Source organism: Neomonachus schauinslandi, chromosome 14, assembly GCF_002201575.2.
Source record: "Neomonachus schauinslandi chromosome 14, ASM220157v2, whole genome shotgun sequence".
NCBI lineage: Eukaryota > Metazoa > Chordata > Mammalia > Carnivora > Phocidae > Neomonachus > Neomonachus schauinslandi.
Genome location: NC_058416.1, coordinates 48,822,406 through 48,835,229, shown reverse-complemented (window position 1 = coordinate 48,835,229; position 12,824 = coordinate 48,822,406). Strand labels below are relative to the sequence as shown.

General features: G+C 38.9%; 1 pseudogene; it reads right to left on the bottom strand.

The window, feature by feature from the left end:
- Positions 1-10,705: 10,705 nt before the first annotated feature.
- LOC123326642 lies at positions 10,706-10,823 on the bottom strand (annotated as a pseudogene).
- Between the last annotated feature and the right edge of the window lie 2,001 nt (positions 10,824-12,824).

Sequence of the window (12,824 nt, the reverse complement as noted above, 5' to 3'; positions counted from 1 at the left end):
TTTAATTTTTCTGTTGTTGCCTAACAGCTCGTGTTTTTGAAGTTTTGTTTAAGGAGGCCTCTGCCTCTGGGTCACAAAGATTTCCTCCCATACTTTCTTTTGTCGACTTTATAGTTTTGCCTTTCATACCTAGGTTTGTCATCCATTTTGAGTGCACATTTTTTCTGGTGTTAGGTGAGGATTGAGTTTTGTTTTTTCTCCTTATGGTGAGCAAGTCTTCCCCAGGCATCTACTGAACACTCAGACCTTCCATGATGGATTCGCGGTGCCAACTTTATCAAATGTTAAGTTCCACGTATGTGTGGGTCTATCTCTGAAGTCTCTAATTCTGTCCTATTGGTCAGTTAGTTCATGCATACATTACACTGCATTTATTATAATGGCATTTCAGGGTATCTGAACACATATTCAATATATGTTAGACTAAGTCCCCTTCTTCAGTCTCTTATAAAGCCAGTTAGACATTTTTGTGGTTACTTCTTCCATATAAATTTTGAATAAGCTTACTGAATTCCTAAAAAAGTCCAATTGGAATTACACTGAATCCTTAATTTGGAGGAGAATTCAGGCAATTCATCCAAGAGCAAGGAATATCTCCGCATTAATTCAGATCACTTTGTACCTCCTTTTTTAGAGTTTAAACTTTCCAGAGAGGATTTATAAAGTTAAGCGTCTGATTATTGGTTTCAGCTCAGGTCATGATCTCCCGGTTATGAGATCGAGCCCTGCATCAGGCTCTGTGCTTAGCGCAGAGTCTGCTTCAGATTCTCTCTCCCTCTCCCTCTGCTTCTTCCCCTGCTAGCACTCTCTAAAATAAATAAATATTTTACTTCTACATTCATAAGTGAGAGAGGCCTATAATTTTTTCTTTTTTAGATTGTTAAAATTTATTTATTCGAGGTGGGGGGCGGAACAGAGGGAGAGGGACAAGTAGACTCCTCACTGAGCACAGAGCCCAACATGGGGCTTGATTTCAGGACCCTGAGATCATGACCTAAGCCTAAACCCAGAGTTGGAGGCTTAACCAACTGAGCCCCCCAGGCACCCCTAATTTTTCTTTTTTCTTTTTTTTAAAAGATTTTATTTATTTATTTGAGAGAGAATGAGATAGAGAGAGAGCACAAGAGGGGGGAGGGTCAGAGGGAGAAGCAGACTCCCCACCGAGCGGGGAGCCCGATGCGGGACTCGATCCCCGGGACTCCAGGATCATGACCCGAGCGGAAGGCAGTCGCTTAACCAACTGAGCCACCCAGGCCCCCCCTAATTGTTCTTAGCATGTCCTTATCTGATATTGGAATCAAGGTTACACTTTCTTCTTGATTTTTTGAATTTGTTCTGTTATACTTTCTCCAATTTTTTGAGTTGCATTCCTATCTTACTTGCTTATAATCTTGCTTGTTTTCTGATAAATGTGTTTAAAAATATAAATTTCTGGGATACCCGGGTGGCTCGGTTGGTTAAGCGTCTGCCTTCAGCTTGGGTCATGATCCCAGGGTCCTGGGATCAAGCCCCACATTGGGCTCCCTGCTCAGTGGGGAGCCTCCTTCTCCCTCTCCCTCTGCCTGCCGCTCCCCCTGCTTGTGCACTCTCTCTCTCTGTCAAATAAATAAATAAAATCTTTAAAAATAAATAAATAAATAAATAAATAAATAAATAAATAAATAAATTAATTAATTAATTTCCCAGGTGCCTGGGTAGCTCAGTTGGTTGGGCGTCTGCCTTTGGCTCAGGTCATGATCTCAGGATCCTGGGAATGAGCCCTGCTCAGCAGGAGTCTGCTTCTCCCACTCCCTCTGCTGCTGCCCCTGCTCATGCTCTGTATCTCTCTAAAATAAATAATAAAATCTTGAAATAAATAAATTTCCCTCTAGTATTGCTTTAGCTGTGTCATCCAAAATTTGACATATAATGCTTCATTGGTATTTAATTCTAAATATTTATTAATTTTCTTTTGAATGAAGTGTTGTTTAAAAGGTTATTTAGTTGCAAAACATAGTATTAACTTATAGTATGCTTTTTGGTTTCAATACATATAGTATTTTTAAGGAAATACATTGTAGTTTTATTTTATTATGTTTGGAGACATAGAATTTATTGAAGCCATGTTTATGGTCTAATAAATGGTCTTGTTTTGCAAATGTCCTACATGTACATGAAAAGAGTGTGTTTTTCTGTTTGTTGAATGTGGAGTTCTATATATATCAAATAGTTTGTGGTTGTTAACTATACTGTTCTGATCTTCAATACCTCTTTTTTTCTTTTTCCTTCACCTATTAGTTCCTGAGAGTGGTCTATTAAAATTTCCAACTATAATGGTTAATTTATGTATTTCTCCTTATAGTTATGTCAGTTATTATTGCTTTATTCATTTTGAGATTGTATTGTTAGGTGCCTATATTTTGGATGGTTATATCTTCATTTTCTCTTTTTTGAGCATATATTGCCCTTCTTTTTCTGATTTTTTTTGCCTTTAAATTTTATTTTCTAAGTGCTAAGATAGCTACATCAAATTTTTTCTTGGTTCATACTTCCTTAGCATGTGTTTATCTATTTCTTATTTTTTAATATTTCTGTCTTTTTGTTTTAAGTAGCTCTCTTGTAGCCAACATATTTTTAAATTTTATTTTTAAAATCCACTTCTAGAGTCTCTGTCTTTTAATTGGTGAGTAAAGTTTTTTAAAGGTTCTAGTATATTTATCTTCATTATGTCTTCACATTCTTCCTGTTCTTCATTAAAACAACTTCTCTTCTTCTTGGATTCTTATTAGACATTCACATGTATTCTATCTTTTAAATCTCTTAACTTTTCTTGTAATGTGTCTTTATCCTTTTCTGTTGCCTATTTGGAAACTTCCTCTACCTAATTTTGCTAATTCTTTCTTCTGTTATTTTTTTCCCATCTATTGTGTTCCTTATTTCAATTTTTATGTATTTTATATTTAACTTTTCTACTTTTTTTCTTATGATATTAAATTCTTACTTTATGACTCTAATATAATCCCTGTTTCCTTATGTATAGATATAATGCACATTTTAAATACTCGGTCTATTTTTTTTCAATGCTGCTTTACCTTGTATGTATTGTTTAGCTTGCTGTTTGTCAATGAAAGAAGCTCTCCTCAGGTATCTATTTGTTTGTGCTTGTGAGTTCATGTTCACCTGAGAATAACAGCTGCTTTTTCTGGTAATATGTTTGGTGTAAAGGATGAAGGCCAGACCCTGGAGCAAATCCCTCTTTGTAAGTATTAGGGAGAGGGGAATAATAAACTCTAGGGCAGAGAACTCCAAGCACCATAAAACCACTGTTGATTGTTTCTTTTTCAGGAATGATCTGCACCAGGCAACTCTGCTTCAGGAATTATTCTTTAAATTCTTAGAAACAAGCAGCACTGGGTAAAGCCAGTTTCCTTAGTTGGTAGTATTCCAGCCATGGGGTCAGTCCAGATCTGTTTTTATCAGTACCTCATTCCAGCAGGACATTTGCACTGCCCCCATATTGCTATTCTAACATGGGGCAGTGTGGGCTATTGCTGTCAACCTCTTTGGAGATGCATGAAATATAAATTTTTATTTTAATATTTTAATTAAAATAAAATATATAACATTTTATTTATGATATGTATGTATATACATGAAGTTACACTTGCTTATTTCAATAAATTAAGCAGTTCAGACACCTATAGAGTTAATATTCTTCCCCTCCTCATTAATCTCTGAAATAATTGATGTAAACATTTTTCCCCAAATACATTCAGTTATAGAAGTTTCTATCTATCAAATAATTATTCTCAACTTGTTTTTTTTTAAGAGAAAGTTTAATATTCATGGCTTTCTGTCCAGATATATATAAATCAATTCAATCTTTTTCCTAGGTAAATGATATTCTGTGACATGGATGATCCATCACTTATTTATCAATTCTTCTATTGACAGACAAGCTATTTTTTTTCCAGGTTTTGTAAATATAAACAATACTGCAACAAATATCCTTGGATCACTTAGTGGCAATGGATGCAGTCCAGAAATAGTCCAACTAATATAGCAATTTGATATATCATAGAAGTAATATTTCAGTTCAGTGGGGAAAAGATGATTTATTTATTTATCTATTTTTAAAGATTTTATTTTTAAGTAATCTTGACACCCAGTGTGGGGCTCAAACTCACAACCCCGAGATCAAGAGTTGCATGCTCCCCTGAAGGAGCCAGCCAGGGGCCTAAGATGAATTATGTAATAAATAATAGTGGCATAACTAGCCATTTCTATACAGGACAAAAAGTGTTATTCCTTTGTTCCATCGTGTACAGAAACAAGCCCCCGATACAATGACTTAAATGTAAACAAATAAAAATATTAGGAAAAAAATTAAAATACCTACATAATTTCAGAGTTGGGAAAAATTTTTAAAGAAATGTTGGAAACCTGAAAATAATAAAAGGGGAAAAAAATGAACAGATACAAATCTATAAAATTTTTTTCATGTTTTGTGTCTCCATATGATACAGATAACTCTAAAATTTTTTCTACATGTCATCTTAAGGTCAAATAAATGTTCAGGTCCTGGATTTTGTCTGGTAAGTACTGGTGAAATCTTATTATTACAAAGTCTACATAACTATCTGTATATCACTATACCTAACTATTTATTTGTATCTATATAACTGTACTTAATATAGTTGTAATGGGATTTGGGTCTAATGATTATGTCTCTTGAAATCACATCTCTAGAGTCTGGAAATTGAACAGGCCCTATAAAATAATTCTTAATTGGAGAGTATTGTGAGGAAAAAAGTTACATAGTCCATACTACTCTGAGTTCTAAAGGGGTGTGCGTGTGTGTATGTGTGAGTGTGTGTGTGTGTGTGTGTTGAAGTTTCTTTTAGAGGGGATTTTGGAAATTTCCTTCAGTAAGTAATGGGAGTGGAATGATGGCTGAAAAGAATTTAAGAATAATCAGAGTTCTTTTGTTTGACTTTTATGTAGCAAAACATTTAGCTGAGGTTAACATGCAAATACACATTTGGATATTTCTTTTAAAAGGGGGACTTTGTTAACAGACACCAGACTTTTTTTCTTTGTTCCAGATGATTAACTGTAGTCAGTGGAACGACGAGAGTATTGATTTGCTCCATTGGTACAATAAAGGAGCGTTCACTCTTTTAAATCTTTAGAAAGACATTTATTGCCCTAATTCACTAAAGATCAGTGGTTATAAATGAAGATGTTTCCTCCAAAGTTAGGTTTATAACCAAAATCTTGTTTGATCAGGAGCCTTAAAGATGATCTACCTCTAGTCCAATCTCATCTGTAGATGGAGACACTGGGGCTGGGGGACTAGGTAACTTTTCAGAGTTATGAATGGCAGTGCCAGGACTAGAACATCCTCCCAGATGTTGTTATCTTGATAGTGAACCAGGCATCAACAATAGGTGGCCGAAGAAGACTGGTGCCAAAGGCATTGTCTCAAGGGCACTTAAATTAGGAATATAATAATTGTTTCCCTAAAGATTTCCTACTGTCCTAGCAAATGATAATTTATGGGCAATACCCACCTCCTGATGCTTTCTGTTGTTTTCTTGGAGAGTCCAGTGAAAGTGGATGTCTGCAAGGCAACATCCCAACTCTATATGTCCTGAGTCCTGACACTTCAAATGTCAAAGTTTGTATGCCTTTGGACAGTTGTTGACTGAACAGATGAGGGTGGGGAGAAGTGACTTATAGGATTTGATTGGGCAGCATAAAAAGAGGGGATTACTTGTTTCATACATCCGTGTTGAATCTATCCTACATGGACCATTAAATTACCTACTTAATTTCAATAATATTGTTATCATAGTAGAATGTACTTGGGCTTCTGATTCAAAGTAAATTGTGATTCATTCACATGTCAAGTTCAAAAGGCATAAAATGGAGATGAGGAAGTAGAAAAAGCAAATGGACAGGTTTTTTGTTTTGTTTTTTATGAAAGAGACTTGGCTGTGAAGACTAGTGGGGGGCTAATTAGGAGGAGGTGTGTATAAGTTTGCATGGGGTCTAGGAGGAAAAATTATATGATGCATATTGGACCCCTCCCCCAAATTGCTGCATTCTTTCTCATAACAGTATTGGTCAGAGGTTTTCAAATTCACATGATGTTGGGGCAGAATGATATCCTGTCGATTTAATATCTCTTGTATCTGCCCCTTGCTTTCTGCCCCTGCCGCTACGTCTGTATCTTAGCCATCCAACATCTCCTGCTTGGAAAATTTCAACAGTCTTGTCATTAGTCTCGCTGCTGGTGTCACTCCTCTTCCTGTCCATTTTCTATGCTACCTCCAGTAGGACAGTTCCAAAAAAATGCTAATTCTATTCCATTACTTCCTTTTTTTGAAATCCTTTGGTACTTCCTAAGTGCCCACAGGATAAGGTTTAAAATTCTTCCCCTGGTGGTTCAGTTCTGGCCCCACCTGTATCTGACCTGTAGTTCAGTTCCTCTCTACCTGTATCTGCATTGTACTCTCCTGGGTGCCCCACATTCCGTTCATCAGTCACTCAGTAGTCCCTGTGGAGTGGCCACTGGGTACCAGGGCATGTGCACATGCTGCATCCTAGGACGTAATGAGAGCAAGACTGTGCACTAAATGGAGAACAACCATGACCATTCATGCCGACCGACTCTTCTGGTCTGTCATGAATGGAGTAAAGCAAACACAAACCACACACCCTTTTGTGACTAATTGTTCACTCTGTTTCATAACCTAGTGTAATTTGAAGTAAAAAGATCCTTCTTTAACACAGCTAAGAGAATGAAAGGACAAGCCACAGACCGGGAAACATATTTGCACGTCACATGCCTGATAAAGGATTTGTATCCAGAAAATGCAAAAGAGTCTCAAAACTCAATGATAAGAAAATGAACAAACCAATTAAAAAATGGGCAAAAGATTCGGACACTTTAGCAAAGGAGATAGATGATGGCAAAGGAGGGCATGAAAAGATGTTCATCATCATTAGTTATCATCAAGGAAATGTAAATTAGACCACAAAGAGGTATCACAGCTCTTAGAATGGCTCAAATTAGAAAACAAAACAAACCCCCTGACAGTACCAACTGCTGGTGAGGATGCGAAGCAACTGAAACTCCTAGGAACTGTGGGGGGATATGCAAACTGGGGCAGCCAAAGGGGAAAACAGTTCCATAGTTTCTCATAAAGTAAAACTTAGGTTTACCATACAACTCAGCAATCACACTTCTAGATATTTACCAGGTGAAGTGAAAGCTTATATTCACACAAAAACCTTTATGTAGGGGCGCCTGGGTGGCTCAGTTGGTTGGGCGACTGCCTTCGGCTCAGGTCATGATCCTGGAGTCCCGGGATCGAGTCCCGCATCGGGCTCCCTGCTCGGCGGGGAGTCTGCTTCTCCCTCTGACCCTCCTCCCTCTCATGCTCTCTGTCTCTCATTCTCTCTCGCAAATAAATAAATAAATAAAATCTTTTAAAAAAAAATAAAATAAATAAAAACCTTTATGTAAATGTTGGCTCCAAACTGGAAAAAAAAAAAAATCCCAAATGTTCTTCAACTGGTGAAAGATTATACAGACTTGGTAGACTCAGGAAAAAAAAAAAAAAAGAAAAGAAAAGAAATGACCTCTGAGATATACACACTAACATGGATGAATCTCAAGGGCATTGACTCTGTGTAAAAAGCCAGGGTTTAAAAGTTATGGACTGTATGATTTCATTTTTATGGCTTTCTGGAGAAGGTAAAATTGTACGAAGAGAAAACAGATCAGTGGCTACCACGGGGCTGGGGAGAGGGTGGAGTGTTTGTGTACAAAAGGGTCTAGGGAAGTATTTTGGGTGGATGGAATTGTTCTATATTTCGATTGAAACATGATTACAGGATACATTTGGCAAAAGTCAGACTGGGCACTAAGAAGGGTCGATTTTAATGTATGCAAATTGTATCTCAATGAAAAAATGATCCTTGTTTAAATGTAAGAACCAATGAGGTGTATCTGTCCAATTTCAGCTTTCTATCAGTTTCACTCTGGCATTCACGGTGAGCTGTGCTGTGGGGTCAGGAGAATCTGGGGTTGTGGGGTTGCTGTGGCTTCCAGCCTTTTCTTCCCTGGGGGAGCAGCACATTTGGCAAGCTGAGAGAACCTTTCAACAGGAACCCACCTGTTCCTATCTAACTTGGTATCCACTCAACCCTGACTCTTTGGTTCGGGAGCATGTCAAATAATCTGGTGGGTAATTTATTAAATTTGAATGAGAAATCAATAGGCCATCTTCTTTCTTTAATCCCATTAAGTTAGTCATGCAGATGCATTTTAGGGATTGCACCTTCTATCTTGCACACTAATGACTTTTCCAAAGGAAATGAGTTAGCTTCTCCGAACCCTTAGCTGAGCACATCCTTCATTGTTCTTTCTGGGTTTCCTTTCTTTTCTCTGGGGCTTCTGGTCTCTACTGAAGATTCCAGGGGAAAATGTAGATGTAACTGGTAGGAGAATTACTTATTGTTCCATTCTTCCGACCCACTGCCAGATGATGGTCCTGGGATTTGCTTCAGGAATTGTGATTATTCTCACAGCAGCCCAGCTAGAGGGCTTCGTAAATGGTTCTGAGGGCATCTTCATTCCAGAGCAAGGAGCTCATTTTCATTTTCCTTGAATATGCTTTCTGTTTTCTGGTGCTGGGTTTGAATAGACCAGGTGTTAAGAAACTAGTACTAAATAAACAAAAATGTAATTCTAACATAGAGAAATACATTGGTTAAACATGAAACATTTCCCACATTTCCTAGGCTCTTTCTCAATTAAAATGAAAGGAGAAGGCTAGTTCTTAGACTCTGAATACCCCTTTTTTGTTTTGATTTTCTTGCCTTTTTTTTTTTTTTTTAGGGAAAGGACATTAGTTAAAACTAAGGAAATCTCGGGCGCCTGGGTGGCTCAGTTGGTTGAGCGACTGCCTTCAGCTCAGGTCATGATCCCAAGGTCCTGGGATCGAGCCCCGCGTTGGGCTCCCTGCTCGGCCAGAAGCCTGCTTCTCCCTCTCCCACTCCCCCTGCTTGTGTTCCCTATCATGCTGTCTCTCTCTCTCTCTGTCAATTAAATAAATAAATAAATAAAATCTTAAAAAAAAAAACTAAGGAAATCTGAATATATACGGAGTTTAGTTATTAATGTATCAGTATTGGTTCATTAATTATAACAAATGTTATCATATTAAAGTAAGATGTTGATAATAGAGAAAATTGGGTGCAGCGCATATGGAAAGTGTAATCATGATTTTTCGTAAACCTAAAACTGTTCTAAAAAGTAAAGTTTATTTTTAAAATAAAACTTAACAGGGGGTCTAAGACAATGCCAATACCTGTTTACTACCCATGAGCCCATTTTGAAAAAGAAAAAGAATTCAAGGAAGTACTGCAACAAAATTAAAAATGAATCTAAAAAAGAAAACTACTCATGTATTATTATATCTTTGATACTTCTGTATTATTGTACCTTATGATACAGAAAATGCTGGTGAGCAAATAAGTAAAACTTTTAATTAATTCTAGAAAACATTTGTTGTGTTGCATCATATAAAGTATTAAACAGTCTATCGGTAAAATATTTTCTGCTATCAATACACTGGAACAGGGATTGGCGGGAGTGCTAACATTCTTACCATTTTGCAGGGAAGGTAAAAATATTGATGACACATAGATGTTCATAGGAAATATAAAGTGATTATTTATTTACAAATTGAATGACCACTGGAGGGGTGGTTCTCAAAGTGTCTAATTTTCTTGCTTTAATTAAGTATGATTTTAATCTATTTTCTCCAAGCTGAATTTTCAAATTTCCCAAGATGTATCTGGATTGGTTCCATTGAAACAAAATACTTCCAACCTTAATTCTTTCTACGTTAAGCTAGGACCAAGATTTCTCCGTGAGAGTAAACATGAGTATTCGCTGTCCAGAGCAGCACAGAAGAGCGAGCCCAGGGGCCTCCTTCCCGCCCCCTCCCCCCTCCCGGTTTAAGGACACACGGGGGAGGGGGTGGGGCAGAGGCCAAGACACAGCCTTTCCTGGAGCCCGGAGCCCTCATTGAAGGGCTTGCGAGCACTTTCCCTTCCTGCAGCGAAGGCCAGCATTCTTTCACAATTCCACAGCTGACCCTGCTGCACAGATTAATTTATTTTTCCTGCATCCATCTTGTCAGAAAAATTCCAGGGCCAGAAACCTAGCTATTTCCAAATCAACCTTTCACCCTAGTGTTTCCCAGTGATGTTCTTAAGGAAGTGAGAAATTTGGTTTGTTTCAGACCAGGTGACTCGGCTGCCCCGCGATGGGCTGTGGGGTATTCTCCTGGAACAGCTGCCTTGAGCAGGCCACTCCGCGAACCAAAGTTCTTGTTTTTTCCCCCTAAGCCCGCAAGATGGCAGCTCCGAAGGAACCCGCCAAGTGCCACCTGAACATTCTTACTTGTCCACCATCCATCGTCCCATTCTCAAGGCCAGCTGAATCCTATCTTCACCAAGCACTAACTTTAATGGGTGACGGCACGTTTCCCATCTAAGGTTGAAGCTCCTAGTTAAACATCTTTGGAAACCTCACATGGTGCTTCATGTAATACTGAACATACATTTGCTCACAAATACTTGGGGACCGTTCTGCAGTCTCCCCAAAGCTTGGAACTGTTTCATCTTTTTTGTTTTTGCTTTTAAAAGCCTACAGCACGCGGTATTCCTAGGCATCTCCCATCCAGGTACTAACCAGGCCTGACCCTGCCTAGCTTCCAAGATCAGAAGAGCTTGGGTGTGTTCAGGGTGGTATGGCAGTAGGCTGTCTCATTTTTTTTGGAGTGTAGATCTCATTTGTGGGCAGGTAAGTGCCCTCCTAGCTTTAGAGGCTCTGAACTCTCTGGGAAGCTTGGCTGGGCGCGCCCAGATTTTCACCCCCACACTACGGTCTCCTGGCTTAGTCTGCGGACGCCCTAGCAGATGAACGTGGAGCTCTGGTTTTCTTCTCGTGTCTGTATCTGTCTCTGCCTCCCCCAGTTTCACCACCATGTAATGGTATTGACACTGAGAATGATAATGGCAGTGAGAGACCTGAGAGGCAGCATAGCGTACTGTGGATTCTGCGGGCAGACTCTAGCCTTGTTTACATTCTATCCCTGCTGCTTACCAGCTGTGTGAACCTAGGCAAGTTGCCTGACCTCTCTGTGCCTCGGGTTTTCCATTTGTAAAACCAGAGTAATGGTTTCTATTACACAGGAATGTTGAGAATTATGAATTAATGTATGCAAAGTTCTTTACATGTTTATTATTATTGGTAATAAGCTACCATTTATTGAATGCTTACTAAGTGTCAGGTAGTAGTAAGAGCATCTCACATGTTATTTTATTTAAATGTTATTTTATTCCTTATAGTGACCTTGTGGGATGAGTATCCTTATACCCACTGTATAGGCAAGGAAACTAAGGCTCTGTAACTCACTTGGATCATTCTGCTAATAAGTGGTAGAGCCAGGGTTCAAATCCAGGGCTGACTGCATCTGAAGCCTTACCCTTAACGGGTTTGCCAATGCATCTTCTCGTGCTAATGTGGCTAATACATGGTACATTGATCTGGTAGCTTTCTTTTTAATCTGGATTTGGAGGTAAATACAGACAGACCCCTATTATTTTTCTCATCTTCCATGACCTCTTGTCTCCCGTCATAGGTGGCAAAACACCTCGACATCTTGGAAAAATGTGGAAGCTGAGACAACATCTTAATCACAGCTTTGGAGGTCTTCGGGATGGCTGGATGGCTCAGGGAGCTGGACATTTGTGAAGGTTAGGCTGCCTGGGATTGGTGGAGATTTGGGATGGCAGAGGAGATTGGGTGGTTCGACTTTGGTCTTTACTTCCAAATAAATGCTCCCATGACCAGTTAATCAAGTTGTCTGGAGTTGAGGCTGCAGACATAAGTGATATGTGCCCTTCTACCATCTAATTAGCTTATGGTATCTGACACAAGTCAGATAGATCTAGGCTTACATGCTTCTTTCTGCCTTACTAGGAAAGCCTAGAAAGTTATTTAACTTCTCTGAAGTTCTCTGAAAACACTTGATTGATCTGGTTTTCGAGGGAATTAAAAAAAAACATGTGATGGCTCCTAAGTATTTATTTCTTTGGTTCCAGTCTGGAGCTGCAAGTGTTGGCAAGACTTTTCTAATGGATAACAGAAGTTTTTTTTGTTTTGTTTTGTTTTGTTTTTTTAAATTACCAGACTTAACCTTTATCACTAAGTAGAAAACATTCAGTGTGTGTCCTCCGGACCCACATGATAACTGAGCGCTAGCCAGGCACTGCACGAAATACAGAATAATCCTCTCAACTCTCGTGTAAGGTGGGGATGGTCTCCAGTTTGCACATGAGAAAATCAGGTTCAGAGAGGTAATTTGTCCAAAGTGATATAGTTGGTTAGTGGGAGAGTCAGGACTGATCCTCATGACTCTAAAGCAGTGCCATCTTTCTATGAAAGAGATAGCATAAATGCCAGTCATTTCTTCATTTGTCAAATGCTTGTTGATCATTTGATATGTGCTTGGCACAGTTTTAGAGGCCATGTTTGTAATACAAAGAAACATATGTAGGGAATGTATACTGTGGTTGAAGAAACCATCACACACATATTGCAAACTTAAGAGCCTGAACCCTGCCCCCTTCTCACTACAAAACACTTGAAAATTCTGGATAGGAGAGCCTGGGTGGCTCAGTTGTTAAGTGTCTGCCTTCGGCTTGGGTCATGATCCCAGGGTCCTGGGATTGAGCCCCACATTGGGCTCCCTGCTCAG